The following is an 11,019-nucleotide window of genomic DNA, read 5'->3' on the forward strand; positions in this document are numbered from 1 at the left end:
TGCCAGAAGGGATGTCTCATAAGAGCTATATAAATTGGAAAATTGCTAGTGGATTTCCACAGTATTATATGTGAGAGTAGAGGTAACCTCTTGCTTATGTGCATTTTGCTCAAACAAAACATGTTCTTCCAGTTGATGTGAATGGAAAAATAAAACATGATTGTATCACTTATAACATAGCACTTATGCTGTTTTGAAAAAAAATTGTGACTCAATGATCCTGACATCAACCACCTGCTGTACAGGGTTACATGTATTCTATTGTTATACTAACTAAATCGCCTGAATCACAGATGAGTATTTCTGTATAGATAGATTTATATAGCCTCATGAAATACTTTTTTCTTTTGCTACATATGTTTAGACTAATCTTTTGCACTTAAGACTCCTGTTTTCCTATTGATTGTTAGCTTGCAAGGGGCTTTAGTATTTTTTCTTTGTATTATTGTTCTGTAAATAACTGGTAGAAGTGCAGTCTCCACATATCCAAAAAAAGAATATCTTGCAACATGGAATACAGTATAACAATACAACATATACTTTTAAACATAAACAAACAGATCCCACCCCAGTAAAATTCTAGGTGCTAAAGGATGCTCATATACAGTAAGGCTAGATTCATTGTTTCACCCAATTCCGTCTGTGTATGGATCTTAGGATTTTTAGCAGACTGTACATGCATCAAGGATTGCATACATAGCTTAGGACAATTACAACTCATATTATTATGAATATCAGCTGCATTTCCAATTGCTACTGAGTTAGTGATCTATCTTCCTCTCAGCATTTAGGACCTGGAGCAGTAATTAATGCTAATTACGGCACAGATGGTGGGAGATGGGGCAGGAGGGAGAATGCTAAACTGTATAAGGGGGCATTGGGCTGAATGAAGGGGCCTAGGTACATGACTTCTGGTGTGGTAGGGGTGTTTAATATGCAGGGCATGGGTGGATAGTGGAATGGGCTTAATATTAATCATTTTCCGGTGGGAGGGCAGCTTGCTTGACTGCAGATTTCTCCAGATACTGGAAATAGATTTCGAAGCTGTCAATGGGTTTAAAAACTAGAGAATCCACCTTTCAGGAGGTACTGGGGACTTGGAGATCAGAATTAAGGAGCCAGAGCAATCTACAGATGAAAATATAAAACTGCATACCAGGCATGAGGAGCAGGAGCAGGAACCAGCTGCTGGAAGGCTTATATCTCTGGTTCTGGGCAAGGTAGGGAAAAGCTGCCAATGTCCTCTGAAAGAGGTGAGTCACAGCTTTTGGAGTAAAAACTCAAACAGAACCCAAGATTTTGCTGGGAAGATCAATTATGTGGTAAAGGGTAGGGTTGAGGATGCCGCACAAGACTAAGTGAGATTAAGTAAATATGTAATTGATATGTGTTTCCAAGAAAACCGACGAACCAGAAAAGCTTCCGGAATTGACCACCATCTACCATTGAACAGAAAAAGGTTCTTTTTTAGGTAGAAAAAAGAGGGTGATTGTCGATGGTGCTCCCATGGGTCTATTACATAGGTAATAAAGACAGGAGAGAAAGGAAAAAAGTGACCCTTGTTGGGAGCACTCCCTCTTGGAAACAACTATGATAGAAATTATGTATAGTGTATTGGATATTAAAACGTAACCTTTAATTTTAATGAATAATATGGGAGTACACACAAAAAATGTTTAAAAGATGATTAAATAATTTGAATCGTAAATTCGGGAATGCAACTGTGAACATAAGGATGAAAAAAACATTAAATAAAAGGCAAACGTGCGGCACAAGTTACGGCAAAACCAAGAGATTTACCCGCCAGGTGTTGATTACTGCAGTAGGTGCAATAGCAAAGGTATTGCCTTCAAACTTGACCTACAACACCTGGTATTCCTTAGTGGTCAACCACCTAAGTACTGACCAGGCCCAACACCGTATTGCTTCCAAGATCGGACGAGATTGGGCATGTACGGTGTGGTATGGTAGTAGATTTAAAGTTGATGAAGCAAAGACCTATAATGGGTATGCAGTTGTTGATTCAAATTATTTAATCATCTTTTAAACATTTTTTGTGTGTACTCCCATATTATTCATTAAAATTAAAGGTTACGTTTTAATATCCAATACACTATACATAATTTCTATCATAGTTGTTTCCAAGAGGGAGTGCTCCCAACAAGGGTCACTTTTTTCCTTTCTCTCCTGTCTTTATTACCTGGGAAGATCAATTAACAGGCTTTGATGGGGACCACTACTTTGAAGTTGGCTATCTCAGGTATCCCAGGGCCGATTTTCTAAATTCTCATACCCCTGGAAAAGTGTGACCCTCAGCTATCAGCATAGGGCCTGATACTCCTGGGGCCCTTGGACAGCTTCCCATTGAGTCCATAATAAAAGACAGCCCTGGCAGCAATCCTTTACAAGGCAAAACCACCCTGGTTTTGCCTTGAAAATGAATGCTGCTTTAAAAAACTGGCATTCTCGTGCAAATTCCTGCACCTCTGGCTTGTAGCACCCTATTAAATGTACCCCTGGATATGTTCTGTGGGAGTGTTGAAAGAATTGCAAACTATAACACAAATAAAGTACTGTGCTCTTATTTTGGATGTGAGATGACAGAAAGAACGATCAAGACACTGGAAATATGACACAATATAAAACATTTCTTCATTAGCGGTATATAATTAATAAAATAATGCCTAACTGGATAGGAATAAATCTAAAAATACATGTGTACACACATATATTATTTAAATATAAAACATCAAATTGATCTTGATAACCGTATATTACATAAAAAACATATACAGTAAGATAAACAGTAGTTCCATTGTGCTGGTAAGTGAAAACCCATTGTGATTAATCAACTCTATGAGGTATATGCAATTGCGGTCGAATTGCAGCAAATGTCGAAAAACAGGGCATTTTCGACACAAAAAAAATATTCGACAATGCAATACAGTACTTTTCGACAAAAAAACGGACGTTTCAGATTCAACTTTTTAAAATTCGACAGTTGTCAAATTCGACATGTCTGCAATGGTAAAAACTGCGGCTTTTCGACAAAGGTATATTCAATTGAAGAATGTCGATTCGATAACAGTGCTTTTCGACAGTAATTTCGTCAATTTCATTCCGCATCACTTTGCTGGCGGAATCTAATAAAAAAATTTAAAAACATGTTTTTTTGTGTTTTTTTTATTGATAATAGCATATCTATTTATATTAGAAGGGATTATGTACTTGGTTTGTCTATTAGGAGACACAAGTATTATTTATATATTTTTTAAAAGAATATTTTTTTTAACTGACTAAAATAGGAGAGCGTGGTTTTCAGTGGGAAGGGGTGGGAATGGGTTAAAATCAAGAAAAAAAAATGTGTGGGGTCCCCCCTCCTAAGCATAACCAGCCTCGGGCTCTTTGAGCCGGTCCTGGTTGTAAAAATACGGGGGGAAAATTGACAGGGGATCCCCGTATTTTTAGAACCAGCACCGGGCTCTGCGTCCGGTCCTGGTGCCAAAAATATGGGGGACAAAAAACGTAGGGGTCCCCCGTATTTTTAACACCAGCACCGGGCTCCACTAGCTGGAGAGATAATGCCATAGCCAGGGGACACTTTTATATCAGTCCCTGCGGCCATGGCATTAAATCCCCAACTATACACCCCTGGCCGGGGTACCCTGGAGGAGTGGGGACCCCTTAAATCAAGGGGTCCCCCCTCCAGCCACCCAAGGGCCAGGGTGAAGCCCGAGGCTGTCCCCCCCATCCAAGGGCTGTGGATGGGGGGCTGATAGCCTTGTGTCAAATAAAAGAATATAGTTTTTTGCAGCAGAACTACAAGTCCCAGCAAGCCTCCCCCGCAAGCTGGTACTTGGAGAACCACAAGTACCAGCATGCAAGGAGAAAATGGGCCCGCTGGTTCCTGTAGTTCTACTGCAAAAAAATACCCAAATAAAAACAGTACACGCACACCGTGATAGTAAAACTTTATTACATACAGCCGGAATTCGACCGCAATTGCATATACCCATATAACTGCACATGGACAGTTGTATGATCCAATGTAAATGTTAAGAAGAAAACATGGCGTTGAATATGAACTCTTAAGGTAAGTACCTGATGTGTGTCACAAAAGAATCAATATGTTGAAATGTACAGTAAAACCAATGGTCTGTACTCTTTATATAATGGAAGCTTACAGAACTATAAACTGGGTTTTTTAATCATTTTTGTACCGTCCAAAAAGTCGAATCCAGGACGCACATATCCGTCAATTGGTCCGTTTTTCGACAGCGGGACTGTCAAATCTGTTTTTAATTGAATATGTCGAATTTGGGTCCCGGGGGGAGGGTATGTGACTGTCGAATTGTGTCGAATTCAAATTGCATATACCCCTATAACTGCACATGGACAGTTATATGATCCAATGTAAATGTTAAGAAAAAAACATGGCGTTGAATATGAACTCTTAAAGGTAAGTACCTGACGTGTGTCACAAAAGAATCAATATGTTGAAATATACAGTAAAACCAATGGTCTGGACTCTTAATATAATGGAAGCTTACTGAACTATAAGCTTGATGGTTACTTAATCCAGATACAGAGGATAGAAGCTGTGCAGCTAGAAAGTGCATATGCCAAGTGAACAATGGAGTTGCCAAACAGCGGCGGAAGCTGTAGTCGTCCTGAGCCTCTGACTATTTTCTATATTGACGCTTTATCAAAGAGGTAAGTATATGCAGAGATCTGGCCACTTCCAGTTCCATTTCCTTCACCAATGATAGGGATAGTGCAAATTTATGCTGATGATGTCTACTTCACCAGTGGATGACTGGGGGCAGTGCAGTTGTATAGATGTGGCGACTCTGAATATAGGTGGAAAGGGCCATAAAGTGGCCTCAATCTTGACTGCTTTATGTGCAGCTCTGATTCTGATCCACAATGTACTGTATACCTGTAGTGTATTACCTGCTGCACTGCGTGCAAACAGGCATGCTGTCCATATGTTTTGCCTCACTAGATGCCGCAATGTGAAAAGGAGTCTGTGACAAAACATGATGTATCAGCACCTAATCTGATCAGACTGCACCTGCAGCAGGACCATGAAGTAGATCCCTAACCTGGGGATTAATCTTCTCATTAGCAGTTAGCTCCAAAGTAGGATCAAATAACAGATTATGGGCCTGATTCCGATTTGTATGCTAATGTACAGCAAATGTAGTTGCAGATGCAGCTAAAGTACTAAAATATGCAAATGCTATGTTCAGTATTCTCCGTGTGTATGGGCATGTGTAATGCACACTTTATTAAGTATTGGGCTCCATTCAGCATGGAACACATCTACGATGCATTCGCATGCTGAAGACCTTTTGCAGTGTGCTCACGCACAGAAGTCACACTGCCCGTGCGCACATGGGGGTAATTCAGACCTGATCGTAGCAGCAAATTTGTTAGCAGTTGGGCAGAACCATGGTGGTCATTCCGAGTTGATCGCAGCCAGCAACTTTTTGCTGCTGCTGCGATCAACTAGTACACGCCTATGGGGGAGTGTATTTTAGCTTAGCAGGGTTGCGATCGCTTGTGCAGCCCTGCTAAGCTAAAAAAATTTCAAGCAGAAGTAGACCAGCCTTATACCTACTTACCCTGTGTGACGTTCTCTGCGATGCTGGGGCCAGCTTTGACGTCAGACATCCGCCCTCCATTCTGCTGGACACGCCTGCATTTTCCTCACCACTCCCTGAAAACGGTCTCTAACGCCCAGGTACGCCTTCTTTCTGTTAATCTTCTTTGCGGTCGCTCTGCGACCGCTTTCTTAGTTAGACTAGACGTAACCCGGTGACCCCCGTCACCGGTCAACGTCGCGCACGCGCATTGCGGCCGCCGTGCATGCGCATACCTGACCCGTTCACACCACAGCGATAAGCCACTGCGTGCGAACGGGTCGGAATGACCCCCAATGTGCACTGCAGAGGGGGCAGGTATAACATGTGCAGAGAGAGTTAGATTTGGGTGGGGTGTGTTCAATCTGCAATCTAATTTGCAGTGTAAAAATAAAGCAGCCAGTATTTACCCTGCACAGAAACAAAATAACCCACCCAAATCTAACTCTCTGCAAATATTATATCTGCCACACTTGCAGTGCACATTGGAGGTAATTCCAAGTTGATCGCAGCAGGAATTTTGTTAGCAGTTGGGCAAAACCATGTGCACTGCAGGGGAGGCAGATATAACATGTGCAGAGAGAGTTAGATTTGGGTGTGGTGTGTTCAATCTGCAATCTAAGTTGCAGTGTAAAAATAAAGCAGCCAGTATTTACCCTGCACAGAAACAAAATAACCCACCCAAATCTAACTCTTTCTGCACATGTTATATCTGCCTCCCCTGCAGTGCACATGGTTTTGCCCAACTGCTAACAAATTTGTTGCTACGGTCAGGTCTGACTTACCCCCATAGTGAGAAGCGACAGTATCTCACATATGCAAAAACCTCTGTCTGATTGACAGGCAGAGTCGTTCATGAGACGGGAGGGGGTGTCTACATGGTGTTTAGTGGGCGGCACTGATGCATTGGGGGGTGCAGTCCAGACAATGCAGACATGTCTGGATCATTTGTGGGGTGGGCCGTGGTGGCTGCGTGTAGTCACGCGCAGCTGCTGCAACCCAAAACATGGCAGGTATCCATCTGCCTTCACAGCTAGGCTGCGAAGTTATGGGGCTACTTTTTTCATTTGAACGCTTCGCTGCTGAGCGAAGCGTTCGCATGTTAGCAGGGGGGAAATGCCCAGCATGTGGAGTGGACTTGCCTGTGCTGGGTGTCCCCCCACATGTTAGTGTAAATGGTTATAGTTGTGCAATTTTTCGCACTACAACCCATGCTGAATTAGGCCCATTGTGCAAATCCTCCATCATCAAAACAGCAAATCAAACTCTGAAGCTTTCAACAAATATGGCCACTGTGGCTGTGGTACTGCAAGAGAGAACTAACCTTCATGCAGAAGATTGCCATTGGAACGTCCATTACACTCACAAAACATGGCCTCTTTTTCAGTTTAATTTTAATCACCACTCAGTTTCCACCCATATTCGCAAATGCCTCGCAATGTCCTTCTCAGGTACTTGTGATTTAGTATGCAACTGTGCGAGCATTCACAAATGCAGCTCGCACATGCACTGGAAGGTTTTCTAAGGATATTTGCGCATGTACAGTAGCAAACCATTGGCCATTTGCGAAAAAATTGACATTGAGTATAAATAGGAATCAGGCCCATGAAATAAATTAGAAAAGCAATGTGCCAAATTCTTTGCCTTGTTATGCAAACTGCTAACAAATACCAATCTGCATTTTAGAAATGTACAATTCTAATTAACTTTTTGGCTCTTGAAATTTTCTGCAACAAGAAAGGGACTTTCCAATTTTTGTATTCTAGCAGGGGGCCTGAGCTGCCTAGACTGTTTATTTCATGCTCGGCTGTTACGTCTACTGGATGAAGTTTAATTAACTACAGTATTCTTTCTAGGGGCACTCTTTGCTTTATTTGAATTATTTTATTATGATTTATTTTTATAGTGCACACATATTGCACTGTGCCTTATTGAGAAATCTGGCCATTCTTATTGTATCAGTCCCTGCAGTAGTGGAGCTTACAATATATATTCCCTACCACATGTACCAGACATAGCCATGCTTATCCAGCCTGTAGCATAGCTGCACAGGCACATGCGCTGCAGTGCAGGTGCAACATAGTACGCCGAGCCGTGTCATAGGAAGCCACCCATGTGTTCCTATGGGTGCACATACTTAGATGCATGTGCACATCCTAGTCATGGACGCACTTGCCCCGCCTGGCTTGTCTTGAATATAGCAAGCTGCAGGCTAGATGAGCATAGCTACATCTGTATTTGCACATATACTCAAAGGGGTAATTTTTTTTCATGGGAGCCAATTCAATTACCAGTTTATTTTTGGATTGTGGGTGGAAAACGATGCACCCAGAAGATCCCATGAAAGCATGGGAAGAATATAGAAATGTCAGACAGTTAGCACTGTTGTGGAAATTGAACCCACAGCCTCAATGATGTAAGGTAGTAATGCTAATCATTACACAATCCGTGCTGTCCACACACTTTCTTACATGGCTGTTCATAATGAGTATTTCTGAATACACTACTAACCACTATTACAGATATTGGGGGATATTATATCATTCATCCAGGCTGCATAGTACAGCTTGCATCATGCTATTTGATGTAGCCATTGCTATTACTTAAGAAGTACGGTACGAAGAAGAAGCAATAAGCCTGTTTTTGAAGAAGTCAATCAACATCAAGCTTTTACCTACTGGGCTGCAGAACATCCAATGCTGTCTCCAAACTCCATAAAAATTCATCTGACAGGACTTAGTGGCCATATAGACCACTTTCTGTATCTGCTAACCTTAATTATGCTTAAGCAGAGGACCCAGCAAAGAAAATGCTTAGCCACATGAAGCTCCTACTGTCTTTTGGAAATGTTAGTTAAGCAAAGGTTATGTATAGATAATTAATATTTTGCTGCAGGATGTAATGATCTTTCATAATATCCAATATCTCTTAGTCATGAGCTGGTATCGAAATACCGGCTGTTGGGATCACAACAGTCAGAATTCTGATAATGGCACCACGATGTTCAGAATGCCAGATGGTTCACAGTACATATTCTAACCCTAACTCACCCCTCCTTCAGCCATACCCTCCCCCTAGTGCCCCTAATACTCACCTTGGCATTGTGAGCATCGGGATTCCGGTGTTGGGATTCTGGCCATCAGAATCCCATCTACCTGGGTTCTGACTACATCCCCCAGTCTCTGCTGACAGACTTTGCCAAGTATTGCAAAATTCCTTGATACATTTCTTAATGTCCTGCAGATCAGCTTCCTAGATCAGTTAAACTTTTCTATTACATACTGTACAGTAGGAAAGCAGAGACATGACCCAGATGAACATTCCATTCTATAAGGCAAGGTTCTCTAATACAGTCATATGCAATTATGACTGTCAAGTGTTGTGTTTAAGTTTAGTTGTAAATTGTAAAAATGGGATCAGGCTGTCAATATTACATTACAGCTTACACAGAAATGAAGCAATAGCAGCACTGACATGAGTCTACAGTAGTCTGGGCTATTAATAATCACAGAGAGCATCCACAACACTTTCCTTTAGTAAAATCTGGAAGAAAGAGTGTTGGGAGGTAGAAGGGGTAGTTAGCACCTTTTTTTAAAGACTATGATGTGACATTCAGTCTGCTTCTTTACATTATATGGGGGGTATCAAATTGGGCATGAGGATCTGACCGCCAAAAAAACCTCACGGACCTCACGCCCAATTTTAGATTACCCATCATCTCCTTCCATCTTCTCACTGGGAAGGGGGCTGCTGAGATGGGAAGGTGGCTTCTGGAAGATATACTGTAGTTCTCCCTGCTGCTGCCTTCCGAAGTACATGGGGGTTCACATCAACACTAGGGTCATACACCCTGTCACACACACTGACATACAAACTTACCACACATGCTGCTGCAGAAGACCTTGACATCCTGGATGAAGAAGACATCACTTCGGAAAGGTGAGTAATTAATGACTGATTAAAGTAATTGGAAATTTCCAAATGCTTAATTAGTCATTAGGAGGTGCCGCAGAGCAAGTCCCGCTGATTTTTCTTTAAAAAAAAGAGAAATCACAGCATCTCATTTTTTGTTCTTCAATAGGAATCCCCTGTGTCTACAGGAAAAACTCTGCAAAACTCCTATGCACAACTGAATATGCCCCTATGACTTGCCTAATTCTCCATTTAGAGGTCATTACAGTTTTTTGTTAGTTTTGGAAAAATTGTGTCCAATTTGACAATTTATTTTTTGATGGCAAATTTATGAACTTTTACCACACTATTAAATTGTTCAAATGGATTTTCTGTTATCTAGTTGCATGCTGGTTTTTCAATATGACATTTGCTTCTTACAAAGATGTATCACAGATAGGGGGGCATCGGGAGTAGCTTGACATGTCTGATTCACTAGACAGTGACAGTTACAGTTGACATTCATTAAGGCATGCATTCCGTGATATTGGGGGTCATTCCGAGTTGTTCGCTAGGTAAAAATCTTCGCATCGCAGCGATTTTCCGCTTAATGCGCATGCGCAATGTCTGCACTGCGACTGCGCCAAGTAAATTTGCTATGCAGTTAGGATTTTTACTCACGGCTTTTTCATCGTTCTGGCGATCGTAATGTGATTGACAGGAAATGGGTGTTACTGGGCGGAAACAGGCCGTTTTATGGGCGTGTGGGAAAAAACGCTACCGTTTCCGGAAAAAACGCAGGAGTGGCCGAAGAAACGGAGGAGTGTCTGGGCGAACGCTGGGTGTGTTTGTGACGTCAAACCAGGAACGACAAGCAGTGAAATGATCGCAGATGCCGAGTTAGTCTTGAGCTACTCAGAAACTGCTACGAGGTGTATAATCGCAATATTGCGAATACATCGTTCGCAATTTTAAGATGCTAAGATTCACTCCCAGTAGGCGGCGGCTTAGCATGAGCAAATCTGCTAAAATCCGCTTGCGAGCGAACAACTCGGAATGACCCCCATTGTTACTTCAGGACATTTATGCTGTATTTAGAGACAGCTTAGCAGCAGCCTAGGCATCACATTGAGAGTGTGCAGAGGTTCTGATAGAAGGAATATACTGTAAATTAATTTTATTTACTAAAGTACTAAGACCATTGTTAAAACAAGTAAAATAAAAAAGTAGTGTTTTTATACTATGTCTGTTGATAACATTTCTAAAAACTATAGATCTATTCCTCAAATTATATAAGCATACCTCCTAACATAGGGGGTCATTCCGAGTTGATCACTAGCTGCCGTTGTTCGCTGCATAGCGATCAGTTAAAAAAATGGCAAACCTGCGCATGCACCGCAATGTGCACGCGCGACATACAGGTACAAAGAGCATTGTGGTTTTGCACTGGTTCTAGTGATGATTCCATTCATACAGCCGATCG

At 41.7% G+C, this 11,019-nt stretch overlaps 1 pseudogene; it reads right to left on the reverse strand.

Annotated features, from left to right (window-relative positions):
• Positions 1-1,857: 1,857 nt before the first annotated feature.
• On the reverse strand, positions 1,858-1,976 carry LOC134950252 (5S ribosomal RNA; annotated as a pseudogene).
• Positions 1,977-11,019: the final 9,043 nt, after the last annotated feature.

This window comes from Pseudophryne corroboree, chromosome 8 (genome assembly GCF_028390025.1).
Source record: "Pseudophryne corroboree isolate aPseCor3 chromosome 8, aPseCor3.hap2, whole genome shotgun sequence".
Lineage (NCBI taxonomy): Eukaryota > Metazoa > Chordata > Amphibia > Anura > Myobatrachidae > Pseudophryne > Pseudophryne corroboree.